This window comes from Aethalodelphis obliquidens, unplaced genomic scaffold (genome assembly GCF_003676395.1).
Source record: "Aethalodelphis obliquidens isolate GAN/ISIS:26980383/991018 unplaced genomic scaffold, ASM367639v1 scaffold74, whole genome shotgun sequence".
In the NCBI taxonomy this organism is placed as follows: Eukaryota; Metazoa; Chordata; class Mammalia; order Artiodactyla; family Delphinidae; genus Aethalodelphis; species Aethalodelphis obliquidens.
Genome location: NW_020838018.1, coordinates 4,319,421 through 4,326,051, shown reverse-complemented (window position 1 = coordinate 4,326,051; position 6,631 = coordinate 4,319,421).

Sequence of the window (6,631 nt, the reverse complement as noted above, 5' to 3'; positions counted from 1 at the left end):
CTTTATTTCTTCTGGAGAACCAAACATTTATCTAAGTAATGTTATGTCTCTATTTCCTCATTTATCAGCCTTAGTTAGGATCTCCTATTTCAAAAATATTTTGTACATATCTTTTCCCCATTTCTCTGTCTGAATTACTACCTTTCACTTGTTCATTCTTCTAGGAATTCTTGGTTTATGCCAGGTAATAACGCCTTATAGTTTCATGCAATTGCATTACTAGCTGACCTCTATATCTTAGCTGTCTCATTGAGCAGAAGCGTGCATTTTGAGGTAATGAAAGCTATCAACTTTTTTTCCTTACAGTTTTTGCTTTTGAAGTTTAGTTTAAGGACTTTTCAACACTCTTAGCTCTCCACTGATTTCAGATCTTTATTTTCACATTTAGGTCTTTAATCCAGCTAAAGTCTATCCCTGTATCAGGATTAGGTAAGGGTCAAATTTCATTTTTATTCTTCTTCACATGGTGAGATTGTTTTCCCAAATCATTCACTAAGCAAACTGTTGTTTCTCCATTAATTTATTCTTATAGTTTATCTTATATTAAGTCTCATACAAACAAGGATCAGTCTTTAAGTTATTATGTTCCCTTGATCTGTTCATCTGTTCTCGTGCCAATTTCACTGTCTTTATTAAATTATCATCTTTCAACATGTCTTAATATTTGGCAGGGCACACTCACCCTTTGTTTTCTCTAAAACTGACTTCACTATTCATAGATTTTTATTCCTTCATATACGTTTTAAAATAAATTTAGTTAAGTTCCTCAAAAAAGATCCAAGTGGAATTGTCTGATATTGCATTTCATTCATAGATTAATTTAGGAAGAATCAACATCTTATAATATTAAATTGTCCAATCTAAGAGAATGGGACATCTTTGTAAATATTTATTCAGATCTTCAATCTCCTTTATTAGAGTTAAGTTTTCCCATACAGGGATTTTTGTATTGGATAATTTCTAGATATTTTATACTTTTAGTTATTGTAATTTGTATTTACTTTTATAGTATTTACTGGTCAATTTTGCTGGTGTAGGAAAGCATTGACTTTTTTTTCAAATTTATTAGTAATTTATTATATTATAGAGTAAATGCTCCAAGTAAAAGAAAAGAATTTTAAGATTGGATAGCAAAAACTTAGGTATATTAAAACTCCACATAATGTCCACTGTGTGTAAAGTGACATTAAAAAAGTAAATAAGATTGAGCAATTAAGGAAAAGCAAACTGATATAACTACTGATATACTTACTGATGAGCATCATTAAGAAGTAGGACAGCAGGGATCCTTGTTCCCTCTTCTTGCCCCAAACACGGGCAGTTGTCTAGGGGAAGAGCTTTCATAACTGGATTCCAGATGCTTTTCTGTCTTTCCACCCAGACTGGCCACTAGAGTTCTGCCTCTTCCAGGAAGCCACGTCTCCATCACCAAAACTGTTGGACTTGTGACTTGATTATTCCCTTCTTCCAAGGAAAGTTAGCCTGTTTGTCTTGGTTCCCTTTGTTCCTGAGTCTCTCAGGGGTGACACAGAGGGCCCACGTGAAGTCTGCACATACGCTTGGTTGTCTCACAGGAGAGGAATGCTGAGGTTGTGGGATTTATTTCAATTTCTTTGAAGTAGGAACCAAGCCTGCTTGTGTCTCAATGGGAGAGATGAGCTCGTCTATCCGAGTTCCTCACTGCATTTTTCAATTTGATGTTACTGCTTCAATTCCAACAGATGTTTTTCCCCCAGGATTATCCTGCTGAATTGCTGAGTCTTAGAGGACTCCTCTTCTCTCCACTGTCCTCAAATCTTCTTCTTGTTCTAACCAAGAGATCAGAGTGGGTTTCAATGATTGATACCCTGCTGTGGTCAGGTTCTTGCAGTTCTCCAGCATCACATCTCTGAAAAGAGTCCAGTAAAGTCCACTCTTCCTGGGTGAAGTCCACAGCCACATCAGCGAAGGTCACTGAGTCCCAAGAACAATTTCTCAAACACTCAGTCATCATCCTTTCTGCCTCTATCTTTTCCTCAAGAAGGCAGAAAGGGTCCTTAGAAAGGACACTTTTTTCCATTTTCATTTCTTGTGGGTACTGAAAACAATTCATTATATATATGATATACACTTCATATTTATATTAGACACCACTGGTCAAGACTGCAGCTGGATATTTGAAAGGAAGAAAGATGAAGTTTTTTATTCAGTTGACATGCTTGAGCTTCCTTGATGGATGTTGGAGAAGCTTGAGGCCTGGGCTTCCCTTTAATTTATCTCTGGCTTATTCCTTTATGTGTTCAGTAGATAATTAAGAAGTTATGAGCAGTTGAGAGCAGAAACATATTCAGAAAATGTCTTGGCATTATAATTCAAAGTTCCAAGCACACTCTGAACCACACAATGACCAGCATGACTCCAGCACTGATTTTTTTTTTTTTTTTTTTTTTTTGCAGTACGCAGGCCTGTCACTGTTGTGGCCTCTCCCGTTGCGGAGCACAGGCTCCGGATGCGCAGGCTCAGTGGCCATGGCTCACGGGCCCAGCCGCTCCGTGGTATGTGGGATCTTCCCGGATCGGGGCACGAACCCGTGTCCCCTGCATCGGCAGGCGGACTCTCAACCACTGCGCCACCAGGGAAGCCCCAGCACTGATTTTTATAAGTTGATTTTGAAAACTTACTGAATCATTTGTTGATTCTTTTGTTTTTTTCTAGTTAGTTGTTCATTATACTTCTTATTTCTTTTTCTTTCGTTGTAGCATTGTCCAGGATCTCCAGAACAAGATTAAATGGTGGCAGTGGTAGTGGGCACGTTTATCTTGTAATTAACCATAAAATAAGTTGGGAAGTGTTCTCTCCTCTTTACTGGAAGAGGAGCAGTTTGTAAAAATTGGTATTCTTTAAATGTTTGGCGAAATTGTCTATTTGAAAACATCTGAAACCTGGGGATTTCTTTTTCAGGAGCTTTTATTACAAATTCTATTTCTTTAATGATTATAGAACTATTCATGTATCTATTTTATATTGCTGAATTTTGGTAGTTTGTGGTTTTTAAGGAATTGGTCCATTTCTTCTACGTTATCAAATTTATGAGCATTGAGTTTCTTGTAGTATTTGTTACTTATTATTTTAATGGCTGCAGGATCCTTTGTGACATTGGTGATTTGTGTCACCTCTTTTTGTCAAGGGGTTTGCCAATTTTATTGATTTTTTTTGACAAATGAGTTTTTTGTTTCATTAATTTTCTCTCTTGTTTTTATTTTCATTGACTTCTGCTTTTTTGTTGTTGCCGTTTGTTTTGTTCCTTCTGTTTGCTTTTTATTGTTGTTTTCTCCTTTCTTTTCTATTTCCAGTCTTTTGAGTTAGGAATTTAGACTACAGATATATTTTCTCTTTTCTAATGTAAGGATTTAGTGCTGTAAATCCCTCTCAGCCCAACTTTGATATGTTGTATTTTTTATTTCATTTATGCAATTTTTTTTATTTTTTAAGTTCTTTTGAGACTTCCTCTTTGACCCATGGATTATTTAGAAGTGTATTGTTTAATTTCCAAGAATTTGGAAAGTTTTCTGTTGTCTTTCATCTACTGATTTTTTTTAAATATCTTTAATGGAGTATAATTGCTTTACAATGTTGTGTTAGTTTCTGTTGTACAACAAAGTGAATCGGCTATATGTATACATATATCCCCATATCCCCTCCCTCTTGAGCCTCCCTCCCACCCTCCATATCCCACCCCTCTAGGTCATCACAAAGCATTGAGCTGATCTCCCCTGTTCAGCTTCTGACTTCTTGATTTGATTTTATTATGGACAGAAAACATACTCTCTATGATTTCAATTCTTTTAAATTCATTAAGCTTTGTTATATGACCTAGGACATAGTCATCATGGTGAATGTTCCATGAACACTTAAGTAGAATGAGTATTCTGCTATTGTTGGGTGGAGTGTTCTATAAACGTCAGTTAGATCTATTAGGCTGATGATATTGTTCACTCATCTGTATTCTTGCTGATTTTATCTCTGGTAGTGCTACCAAATATTGCAAGTTGGGTACTGAAATACCCAACTACAACTGTGAATTTGTCTATTTCTCTTTTCATCTCTATCAGTTTTTGCTTCATGTATTTTGAAATGCTGCTCGGTGCTGCACACATACTCAGGATTGCTACATCCTAGTGGGTTGATTAATCCTTTATCATTATGCAATGCCCACTTTTGTTCCTAATAATTTTCCTTGCCCTGAAGTTTACTTTATTTGATATTATTATGGTCACTCTTACTATTTTCTAATTCCTATTTACATGATACATCTTTTTACTTCCTACTTATCTATGCTATCTGTGAAGTCATTTTCTTAGTCTGTATATAATTGATAAATGTGTATTATTCACTCTATTTTTAATTTTTTTCCAACTTTACTGAAGAATAATTGATCTCTTTTAATTGGTTTATTTAAATTAATCATTGATGTGTTAGAGCTTAAGTTCTGCCATTTGGTATTTGTTTTCTATTTGTCCCTTTGTTTCTCATTCCTCTATTTTTTTCTTGTTTTCTTGTGAGTTACTTGAATGTTTTTTCTTTCTTTATTTGCAATATTCTTTTTTTTTAATTGTTTTTTTTTTTATTTTTGGCTGTATTGGATCTTCATTGCGGTGCACGGGCTTCTCATTGCAGTGGCTTCTCTCATTGTGGAGCACGGGCCCTAGGTGCGAGGGCCTCAGTAGTTGTGGCGCACGGGCTCAGTTGCTCCGTGGCATGTGGGATCTTCATGGCCCAGGGCTTGAACTCGTGTCCCCTGCATTGGCAGGCGGATTCTTAACCACTGTGCCACTAGGGAAGCCCTCCAAATACAGTCTCATTGAGGATTGGGGTTTCAACACATGAATTTTGGGAGACACAATTCAATCCATAACGTTGTTTTTTTTTTATGTTTGGAGAGCTTCCTTTAACCAACCTTTAGATGTAGATCAGATAGCAACAGATTCTCCTAATTTTCTTTCATCTGAGAAGTCTTATTTTCCATTCATTTCTGAAGGATAATTTTGCCAGATATAGAATTCAAGGTTGACAGTTCTTTTCTTTTATAACTTGAAAGGTGTTGTGCTGCTAAGTTCTGGCTTGATGGCTTCAGATGAGAAATCCAGTGTCATTAATTTGGTCTTCCTGTATAGTTAATGCATCATTCCTCTCTGATTATTTTTAAGACTTTTTTTTTTTTGTCTTTAGTTTATCAGAAGTTTAATCATGATGTGTCTTTGTTTGGATTCTTTGGGTTTATCCTATTTGGGTTTCACTTAGCTTCTTGACTCTGAAGTTTTATGTCTCTTGCCAAATTTATGAAGTAATTAAACATTATTTCTTTGATATAATGAAAGAACTATTTGAGTATTTTTTCAGCCCCACTCTCTTTCTCATTCCCTTCTGGGACCCTGATGATAGGATGTTATATATTTTAAATATTTAGTTACATATCTGTTTCACAGATCCCTGAGGCTCTGTTCATTTTTTTTCAGTCTATATTTTTGTTTTGTTCATATTGTATAGACTCAGTTGATCTATCTTCAGGTTCATGGATTCTATCCACTGTCATCTTTACTCTACTATTGAGTCTACCATGTGAGGTGTTTTTTTTTAATATTTGTTATGTTTTTCAGTTCTATAATTTCCATATAGCTGTCTTTTGTATTGATAATTTCTATTTTTTGCTGAGATTTTCTATTTTTTCCTTTGTTTCAAGAGAATTTGTAATTGCTTGTTGAAGCATTCTTATTAAATACAAGGATTTTAAAATCCTTATTAAATAAATTCAGCATCATAGTCATTTCAGTACTGGCATTTTTTTAAATTTTAGTACTGGATTTTTTTTTTCCTCATTAAAAGTGTGGTTTTCCTGGCTCTTGGTATGATGAGTGAAATTTTATTGTATCCTTCACATTTTGATTATTATATTTGGAGATGAGTGAACTTTTATTGTATCCTACACATTTTGGTTATTATATTAGGAGACTTTTAAATGCTATTTAAATCTATTTTATTAGACACTCACCCTTTTTAAGTTTAATGTCTAGATTCTGGCCTATTTTTGTGAGCTGTAGTTCCAGTGACAGTTTAGTTTTCAGAGCCCTTGACGTTTTATTCTGGTCTGCTTCATTCTTTGGCATTTCTGGGGCTCTTGCTCAGTCCCTGCAGGTGTTGCCTGAAGGGGTGGAAGTTGCTTTTCTGGGTCACCTAGAGTGCAAGGCCACCTTCAGCCAAGGGAGGTGGAGAGACTGAAGCCACAGGGCCTGGATCTTCTCATGCCATTGGATGGAGAGTGAAGCCATGCCAGGCTGTGCTGATGCTGCCCCACGGTGGATCAGTCTACCCACCAGTCCCCAGAAGAAGGGGTGGAGAAGGGGTTGGGTCAGCCCAGTGTGACTTTGAAGGCAAATGGAGCCCTCTGATGTGCCCCCTTGTGAAGTGGGAGTTAGCATTCCACCCCACCCCCCACCATTTTGGCTCTGTTGGGTTTCTCCTTTCTGGGTTCTTTGGCCAATGCCTTTCTTGTCTGTTTGTTTGTTTGTTTGCTTGTCTATGCACATTGGTGATTCCAGGTTTCAGGCCTCTCTGGCACCCATATGAGGCATATAGGAGATAAAAGAACTCACCA